The sequence below is a fragment of the Halichoerus grypus genome, chromosome 6, assembly GCF_964656455.1.
Source record: "Halichoerus grypus chromosome 6, mHalGry1.hap1.1, whole genome shotgun sequence".
NCBI lineage: Eukaryota > Metazoa > Chordata > Mammalia > Carnivora > Phocidae > Halichoerus > Halichoerus grypus.
This window is the reverse complement of record NC_135717.1, coordinates 168,015,585-168,024,030: the sequence shown is the minus strand read 5'-3', so window position 1 is coordinate 168,024,030 and position 8,446 is coordinate 168,015,585. Positions and strand designations below refer to the sequence as shown.

The following is an 8,446-nucleotide window of genomic DNA, read 5'->3' as shown; positions in this document are numbered from 1 at the left end:
TTAAGTTCTTTTAAAGCAAGTGACTTTTAAGCAATAGATTATCTTTACATTATTTAACTGATCCCAGAGGAAGGGTATACAGATGGGAGGAAAATTTCCCCATTCATTCGGTGCAACTATCACATTCCTAAAATGTGGGGAGAGAGCATATAACCCCCCCTTTGGAAAGAAAACCTAAGGTCGGGAAGATCCTTTTCAGAATGGAGGTCAGCTGCTTTACCTGAACTCAGTCCTGCCTCCCAGAAACAAATGAGTCCCTCTGATGCTAATAAACATGTTAATTTACTCTTAGTTATTCATATTCAGACTTGATGAATAATTTAGCTGTTTCTAATGCTGGTGAAACACTGCTCAGGCTAAATTATGTAACTCGTGAAAGTTGATGATGATTCAAAAATTATGTCAGTATACATAAAGGATTCAGCAGCAGGCTTAGCAAATTTCTTTAAGAAGCATGAAATTCAGACTATGACACCCCGATGGATGATTGCGGCATTAAGAGAGACATCCCTCTGTTCTCTTTTTACTGCAACAGAATTTAAAATATGTGATATTTGCCAGCTTTTTAATACTGAAATCCAAATTTTAAAGCAATGCTTGTTCATCACTATCATTTTAAACTTTGTCTTCCATGTCCCCCAGATCTGATAAACCCAGCACAAAAAGAGACCTATAGATTAACCTTACTTATAAATGCAGACACAAAATCATCAATAAGGTATCGGCAAGTCAAACACAGAAATGTTTTAACGGAATATCTGAACCAGTAGAATTCATTCCAACAAGGCAGTGACGGTTCCAATGTAGGAAATCCATCGGCACAAAAAATAAAAGGAGAGACCCTAGAAGTAAATCCTATGACATTAGAAGTCACTCCATAACCCAGGGCCATTGTCTCCCTGGTGGGTTTGGGGTTCCAAGGGACTGTCCCACCATCGTGGCTTCCACGTCACCAAGCTGGGAATTGTCAAAGCAAAAATGGTTAAACAGACAAGGACGACTTTATTCAAGGCTACTGCAATAAGGAGGAGAGACTAGAACCAAGTGAGAACTGGACTCTGCTGGAACAAGATGGTGACGGTGGTGGTGGTGAGGCAGCTGTGTGTATGTCCTGGTGAGAGAGAGGGACATCATGGGCCATCTGTGTTTGCTAATGGGCTTTGCCCAAAGGAAAAGCAGACCCACTCTAGCCAAGGTTACAAATAGAAACAGTCAGCATTACTACCGAGAGGTCTTACAAGGTGGCATTTATCTTGGTGACTTCACGGCCATGATCCATATCTGGCCCCTAGCCTTCCAGGCCTAGAACATCTGTTTCCCAGGGCCTGCAGCTGACTGGACTCCCGGAAGTCAGACCCAATTTATGAAAGTCACAGAAACATGTCAGTTTGTCATGAGCAATTCAATAGGCGAGCTGGACAGGGTGCTGAGCAATAAGGAGGAGAGACTAGAACCAAGTGAGAACTGGACTCTGTTGGAACAAGGGACCATCCTATTAGAGATGAGAAATGTTTCTACTTCCTTTGTATTAACATGACCTTCTTAAAAATATAAAATGATGTTGATGGTAAAGGTTGGTTTCTTTTTAATTGTTTTTGATTTAGAAATAAAAGTTGATATTCTTTTTCTCCTGTTTTTGCTTTTTTTCCCCCTTCATTCATGAATATCAATGAAAACTCAATGTCTGGAAACACATATGCAGAGGTTGGAGGCTGAGAAGCGAGGGATTAGAGGGGAAGGATGCCTCCACTTACTAACTGGGGGAGCAGAGAGGAGGCCTCTGGTAGGAAGGGGGTCCCACATCCAGCACGCAGGGTGTGGGGAAGGAAGTGCACTTGGGAGCTGGGAAGGGACAGAACAGGACTGTCTCTTGAGTTTTTTAGAACAGAGACTGGGGCATGGGGAAGAAGGAAGTCAGCCATCAGGGATATCCCCCCAAATCACTACCTCTGCAAGGACCTGCCCTGGCTCCATAGGGTGCCCAGCCCCTCTGTCCCAAATTAGTTTCAAATGCACAGGCCTTGTGAGAACCCGCCTTTCCCTGGATTGGGGTTAGTCCAGACTCTTCTCTTGTTCCCGATCCTTGGTATGATTTGGTTCTTTTGAATTAATAGTTTTGAATGAGGCAGAAAAAGTGGTAAGATGTGCCTTGAGAGATTAGGTTGGAGATTTCTTAAGACACAGGGCTGCCTGACATGAGAAGGGGCCCGGGGAGATTAGGGATTGGGGTTTGGTGGGGACATGGGGATGTTGAGTGGGTCCAGGCTGTAGGGGACCATCAGCTCCTGGTCTGCCCGATCACTGCCATCAAGGCAATGGACAACCCGTCACCCCAGCTGTCTTTTTCCTGATGGAAGAACCTAAGTGACTGACCCTCCTCCAGGCCTCCTCAAGGTAGCCCGAGGAGAGAGGGGCTCCAGGTTGGGGGCTGTGGCTGGTAAGGTGGGCCCTCAGCCATGGTACAAGCCCATCAGCCCCATGCCCGGACCCCTTCCCTGGGCCTGATCAACCTTGGGAGCCTTTGCCTCAATGCTGCAAATCACATCCCTTTTTTTCTACGTGTGGTCCTCCATCTCAAATCTTAAAAGAGGATAAGATCATGCGGGAATAAAATGACCAGTTAAGGATTTTATGTAATTCATGATCAATGACGAAACCAAGCAGATGTTACAGCCAGTTCAAAGGAGAGTCCAAAGAATATACACATTTATATTTACAGATTAGGAACATTGGAATGAACTGTGTGTCTGTGTTGTGTGGGGGGGGGGAGGGGGGAGTGTTGTCCTTCCACTGGGCAGAATTTGCTTGCATTTCTGGAGAAAAGGATTGCTTTTCATTGCTATCAGTTACGTGCAATTTATAGAATCATAAACTAGCTCAAAAACAGTAGAAGCCTAGAATCAGATTTCCCTCACCCATTAACAGTGCGTGTGCTCTAAATAAAGTGTGATTTTCCTTCGGAGACAACCAGCTATCTTTTTTGCTTATTCCCAATTTCCTTAAGAGACAAAGAGGAATTTTTAAGTATCTGGTTAAAGCTTATGTAGTTTCTAGCAAGCCGGGGGCAATAAAGAAATTGGACCACAACTATTATTCATAACCAGATGTGTCATGGCTTGGCATTCACTTTATCTCCTGGGCTGTCTCTATCTTTTTCTTTAGGGATTATCTAAATATATGCCTAAGGACTTTCAGAGCCTTGCTGGCAATTTCTACTGTCCTGTGCTATGTTTTAAGATAATGGTGGCATGGCTCTCTTCCCTCTATTCCCAGCTCAGGGTGAAGGGGACTGGGAGAGGTACATCTGCACCTGGCCCAGAGGGTGGGGGCTTGCTGGTCTGTTTGGGGCTTACGAATGTCCTGGGTGCCATAGGGAGGCAATGACCCCACTTGGGAACTGAACCATCTCCATGGAAGCTTCTAGGCACGCGTGGCATGTCGACCCCTCTCATGGGCAGGCAAAGCTGGGGGTCCGGGATGGTCTGCCCCTTGGAGGGCTCTGGAGTATTTCCTGATACAGCACAGCTCCTAGGCACCGGCCAAGAGTAGGACAATCATCCTCCTCGGGTCCCCAGCCTGGCCCCTCCAAAGCACCACATTCAAGGACAGGCTTCTAGACCCCAACCCAGGGCCCCTTCCCCAGCCTCCCACCGCACCCTCTATGGGAGCAGACCTTTTCTCCTTGGGCTTCTCCTCGCCCTCAAGATTGCCCCCCTCTTCGCCTGCTCCCCCCCAAACAGCTGAAGGCCTGGGGGAAGTGTGAGTATCCTAATCTCACTTAATCTTTACGGTAGTGGTATGAAGCAGAGAAACAGCTATGACTGTTCCCATTCTACAGATGACAAAGTTGAGACTCGGACAGTTGAAGTCACTTGTTCAGGACCGCACAGCTCGGTGCAGAGCAGGATTCAGCACCCTCCCCTCCGGGGACTGCAAAGTTAGCTCTCCTGCCCCAGCTCCAGGCCCACTCGAGTCGTGAGCTCCCGTGGGAGGGGAGCCCCGCCACTGGAGAGTGAGACCGCCTCGTTTCTCATTTCTCAGCCGGGACTCTTCCCTCTGTCCCCACGTGGGGGCTGCTTCTCATCTGTCTTGGGAGAGAACAAGTGCTCTGAGGTCCTATCTTTCTCACAACCACTGTTTGGTATCTGACACCCCCTTTGCCCTGTGACTCACCCTTGATGATAGGGATGTAGCTTGGGGGAGCGGGGTTGGGCCTCCTCTCTGGTTCCCCAGTTTGGGCTCAGGTCACCCTTGCCATGACTTGCCCTGTGTCCGGCCCTTCTCTGGCCTCAGCAGGACCAGGGGTCCGGGGCCAGGGGCTGTACTAAAGGAGAAGTAGCGGGGGGCTCAGGCGCCAGAATGAGGTGTGTTAAATGTGAAGTGTCTCTGGAACATCTGAGGGAAGGTGTCCTCTGGGCAGTGGGCTTCGTAGCTGTGGGGCTGGGAGGAGAGAACTGAGCTGGAGAAACACTGGGAAGGATGTGGGAGAGCCCTGCAGGGAGGAGCCCGGGCCAGGGAGGATGGAGAAGGGCCTGTCAGAGGGGGCGGTGGGGAGCTGAGAGCTTACACGGGAGACGCGTGTAAGGCCCTGGGACAGGCCACGGTCTGGCAGCCATGTCTGAGGATCAGGGTGAGTCCAGGGACAGGCCGACGGGTGACAAGACAAGGTCCTGGGTGACACTGGCGAGAGCCGGTGCTGGAGCGTGGGGGGCGGGAGCCGGACTGTGGCCTGAGAGAAGTGGGAGGAGGAACACGGCTCTTGGGCAAAGCTTGGCTGCAGAGGGAGGACAGAGGAGATACGGAAGCTCATTGTGGGTCCTGGCTGGGCGAGGGCAGGTGTTGTTTCAAAGATGGAAGAGCGTTGACTATGTTTTCCGGTCTGAGGAAGCAGACCAGACAAAGAGGGGATCCGCTGATGGGGCTGAGGGACACGGAAGGGGACGGCCCTGGGGTAGGGAAGGGGGTGCGATGACAAGGAACAAGAGTGCCCTGAGCTTGGACCTGGAAAAACTTGCTGGCCAAGTGCCTGCCTCTAGAGAAGGTTCCAGCATTGCTTCGGTGTGACCCATCACATGACCGCCCCCCACCCCCACCGCCACTCCCACCCCCAGGAGCTGACGCCGCATCTACCCGGCAAAGCAATGTGTCTGAAGAACCAGGGACCCATTGCCCTGGATCAAACCACCCACATGTGTGGCTGAAAAGAGCAGGCACTGATTAGGGTGTCCCCATTCCATGGGTGGTTCTGCTCCATGAAGCCAGGGGGGGTCATCCACGTAGCAGCAGTTAGCTGGGAGCCAGGCTGTGGCTGGAATGCCAGGGACGGCCACACTAGTGTCACCGGGCCGCCTCCCTCCCCTCCGTGGGGGCCGCTCACCCTCCAGGGTGTCTGTCTGCACGAGGCCTTGACACCCGACAGCCCCGTGGCTTCACCCGCAGGCTGACTGGGAGCCCACAAGCTCTAGCCCTTGCCGGCCTGCCCCAGAGGTCCCACACCTCACTCGGCCGCACCCTGCTGGCTGACCCAAGTCCAGGGGGAGGAGAAATCATTCCCACCTGTGAAGAAGAGGCGCCACGAAGTCACAGCATAGAGGGGCGTGCGGGTGGGAGGGACGGTGGCCATCGTCTTTGGAAGCAGCTGGCCACGGCATTCTTTCGAGATAGACACTTGCAGTGAAAATGTCTTCGGTGTTTTTTTTTAACTGCTCAGTGAATGCTAAGGAAAAGAGAAAAAAAAATTCCTTTATTACATAAATGGGAATTGATTATGGGAAAATGACAAGATAACGTTTCACCAAAAAGGAAAATGAGAATCCCCTGAAATCTTGTTCCCTAGAGAAAACGCACAGGAGGTGGGTCACTCTGGAGAGTTCATCCTGCGAGACCTTCGGCCAGAAACAACCTTTTCCGACGATTAAAATTCTGAAATTTTAGATATATTGCCATCCCTGAATAATCATGGGAAATCATGAATGGAGCCTGAGATGTAATTGGTACAGAGAGGAACGTGAAATCTAATTTACCGGATGTCTGCTGGGTGTCTGGCAGTATGCTGGGCTCCTGTTCCCCAGATGCTCACAGCAGAACGGGAGACAGACGAGTGGACAGAGAATTTCAGCTCCGTGTGGTGGGAGCTAGAGCAGAGGGGCGCCGGGGGGCCCTGGGCACTCAGGCTGGGAAGGGGCAGGAGGAGAGAGAGGACAAGTTTCTCCCATGTGCAATGACCCCCGCGGGATAGGCTGAAACTTGAGCAGAGGTGCGCCAGGGCCAGGAGCCAAAGGGGAAAAGCATAAAGAGATACGGGCAGGTGGACGAGGAATTTACAAAAGGACTTTTGATGTGATGTAGTATGTCCCAGCATTTAGTGTTCCTTATTTCCAGACGGGCACTGGATCCTTTTTTACAAGCTGTTTTTGTAACACAAGTACCCAAACCCACATGAAACAGTTTAGCTTAATAAATTATTATAAGGGGAATATCCTTTTAATTGCCTCTCCCAGGACAGGAGAGAGATCCTCACCAGCCATGCAGAGCCCTCCACGCACTGCTCCCAGGCTAGCCTCCCAGCGCCTCCAAACCAATACCCTGGCTCCTAGGGCGGCATCTACCACCTCCCCGAATGTCCTTCTGCTGCATCAGCCACTGTGTGTCTCTGAACACTACGCGTACTTTGCCTTTTATCACCTATATGTACCCACCAGCTTCTCTTTTCTCCTCCTGCAATGTATTTGCTTACATACTTCTCATGTTGAAACTGAATCAGGCAGTTGAAGTATAAATATATATTTATTATTTCGAGAGCAAAATGCTGCACTAATTAAGGATGGTGAAAACTATTAATTTTATGAAGAAAACTGTAATTACGAGCTTTAAAAGTTAAATAGGGACATAGATGGATGGTTAGTACAAATATCAAGACAGTGTGTTTGCTTGATAATTTCAGGAAGACTATTACAGACGAGCCTATTAAATGTACATAACAGTAAAAGGCAGAAAGTCGAGATTTAATTCTATTACAATTCTAATCTCTGCAGAAATTTGAGGGTATTAGCCTTCCTCACACAGAACAGAATCTCTTTAAGAATTCTGTTCCATTTCTGGGTGGTTTAATGCCTTTTAGGCCATTGATCCTTCAGGCAAAGGACCTGGTTAAGAATTGTTCATACCTTGGGAGAGTAAATTAGAAGCAAAATGCCAACTTTGCCGGGCCCAGATCTCACAGAGGACAAAGTTCCCAGCAGAGCTTCCATGAGCAAGTGTCTTTGAGGCAGATGTGGTGAAGGGGGGAAGCGGGAAGGAAAGGGAGCTGGGATTACAGATCAGCAAGTCATTCCAGGCAACCGTTTGTACTAATTCTTCTAACCTCGATACAGCAGACCCGATGCGAATGCCTTAGGATGCCGCTCCTCGTAGTTTTGAGTCTTCGGAGACTAAAATTTCAACAACATGCTTGTAGAAATGACAGCCCCGGGGGCTGTAGATGAGGCTTTCGGGATATACCTAAGCCACTAATCCTGAGTGCGGAGTTCCTTCTAGAAACATATCGCTAGAAACTTTGACCTGAATTACATTGCTTGTTCTAAGCCGGTGATGGTTGACTTGGGCTCTGGTTGTCCTCGGGGCCCTGAGCTCTGCTTGTGGGGACATCAGCCGAGTGATGAGGGGCAAGAGGGAAACTTGGGGCCTGGGGGGAGCCAGGCTCAGGGCACAGGTTGGCAGACGCTATCTGGAACCTGAGTTTTACAGCTGGGGAGGCCTCACAGTGAGGCTCAGGGATGGCAAGTGGCCCCCAAAGGTGACACAGCCAAGTAGAAGCTCAGTCAAGGTTGGAGCTCTGAGCTGAGCTCTAGTGTCTATGAGAGCTTTCTGGACAAGGGCAGCCACTCATCGGCCCGGGCTCACGTTCCCGCCCTGGGGCCCAGGGAAGAGAACACGGCCACTTCCTGCGACTCCTCAGGTCCTGTTTCCAACCATCCTCTGTTTGGCCCAGCATTTGTTGTGAGCTCATTAGCTGTGAATCCACGTGCACTCACCTCTACACACCCGCCCAACGATAAGGAGACCACCCTGAGTTGGCTTTCCTGCGGGGGATTGTTCTCTGTCTGCAGCCTAAGGGTTCAAACACACAGTCCTTTCCCCCCTTTACATCCGGTTCCCCTTCCTGACATTTCATAATCTACCAGGGATGCTCCATATTCTGATATGGGAAGCTCCCCTCCCGAGCCCAGTCCCACTGAAACCAGGACTGCTCTTTCTCAGAAAGAAACTGGGAGAAACACAGTAAGTCAACCAGGCAAGTGGGAGGGGGATGAGGCTGGGTTCAAGATTCAACCACTCTAGAGCGGGAATGGATTGCACCTGGAATCCACCTCTCACGGAGTTTATTAGGGCAAATCTCCAGGAGGTCCCTCCCCTCAGGGTAGGCTCGCAACAATTCTGGGGTGAG

At 50.1% G+C, this 8,446-nt stretch overlaps 1 protein-coding gene across 10 annotated transcripts in view; it reads right to left on the bottom strand.

Moving 5' to 3' along the window:
• Positions 1–982: 982 nt before the first annotated feature.
• Positions 983–8,446, bottom strand: part of CSF2RB (colony stimulating factor 2 receptor subunit beta) — a 31,216-nt gene continuing 23,752 nt past the window's right edge. Inside the window, exons 15-17 of one of the 10 annotated variants that reach the window (XR_004922414.2) lie at positions 6,024–6,173; positions 5,557–5,716; positions 983–4,774 (exon numbers count right to left, since the gene is read on the bottom strand). The gene's annotated coding sequence lies outside the window, so the exon portion shown is untranslated. The remainder of the gene's footprint in view (positions 4,775–5,556; positions 5,717–6,023; positions 6,174–8,446) is intronic. The other 9 variants (XR_013449343.1, XR_004922417.2, XR_004922413.2 and 6 more) reach the window with 9 other exon arrangements.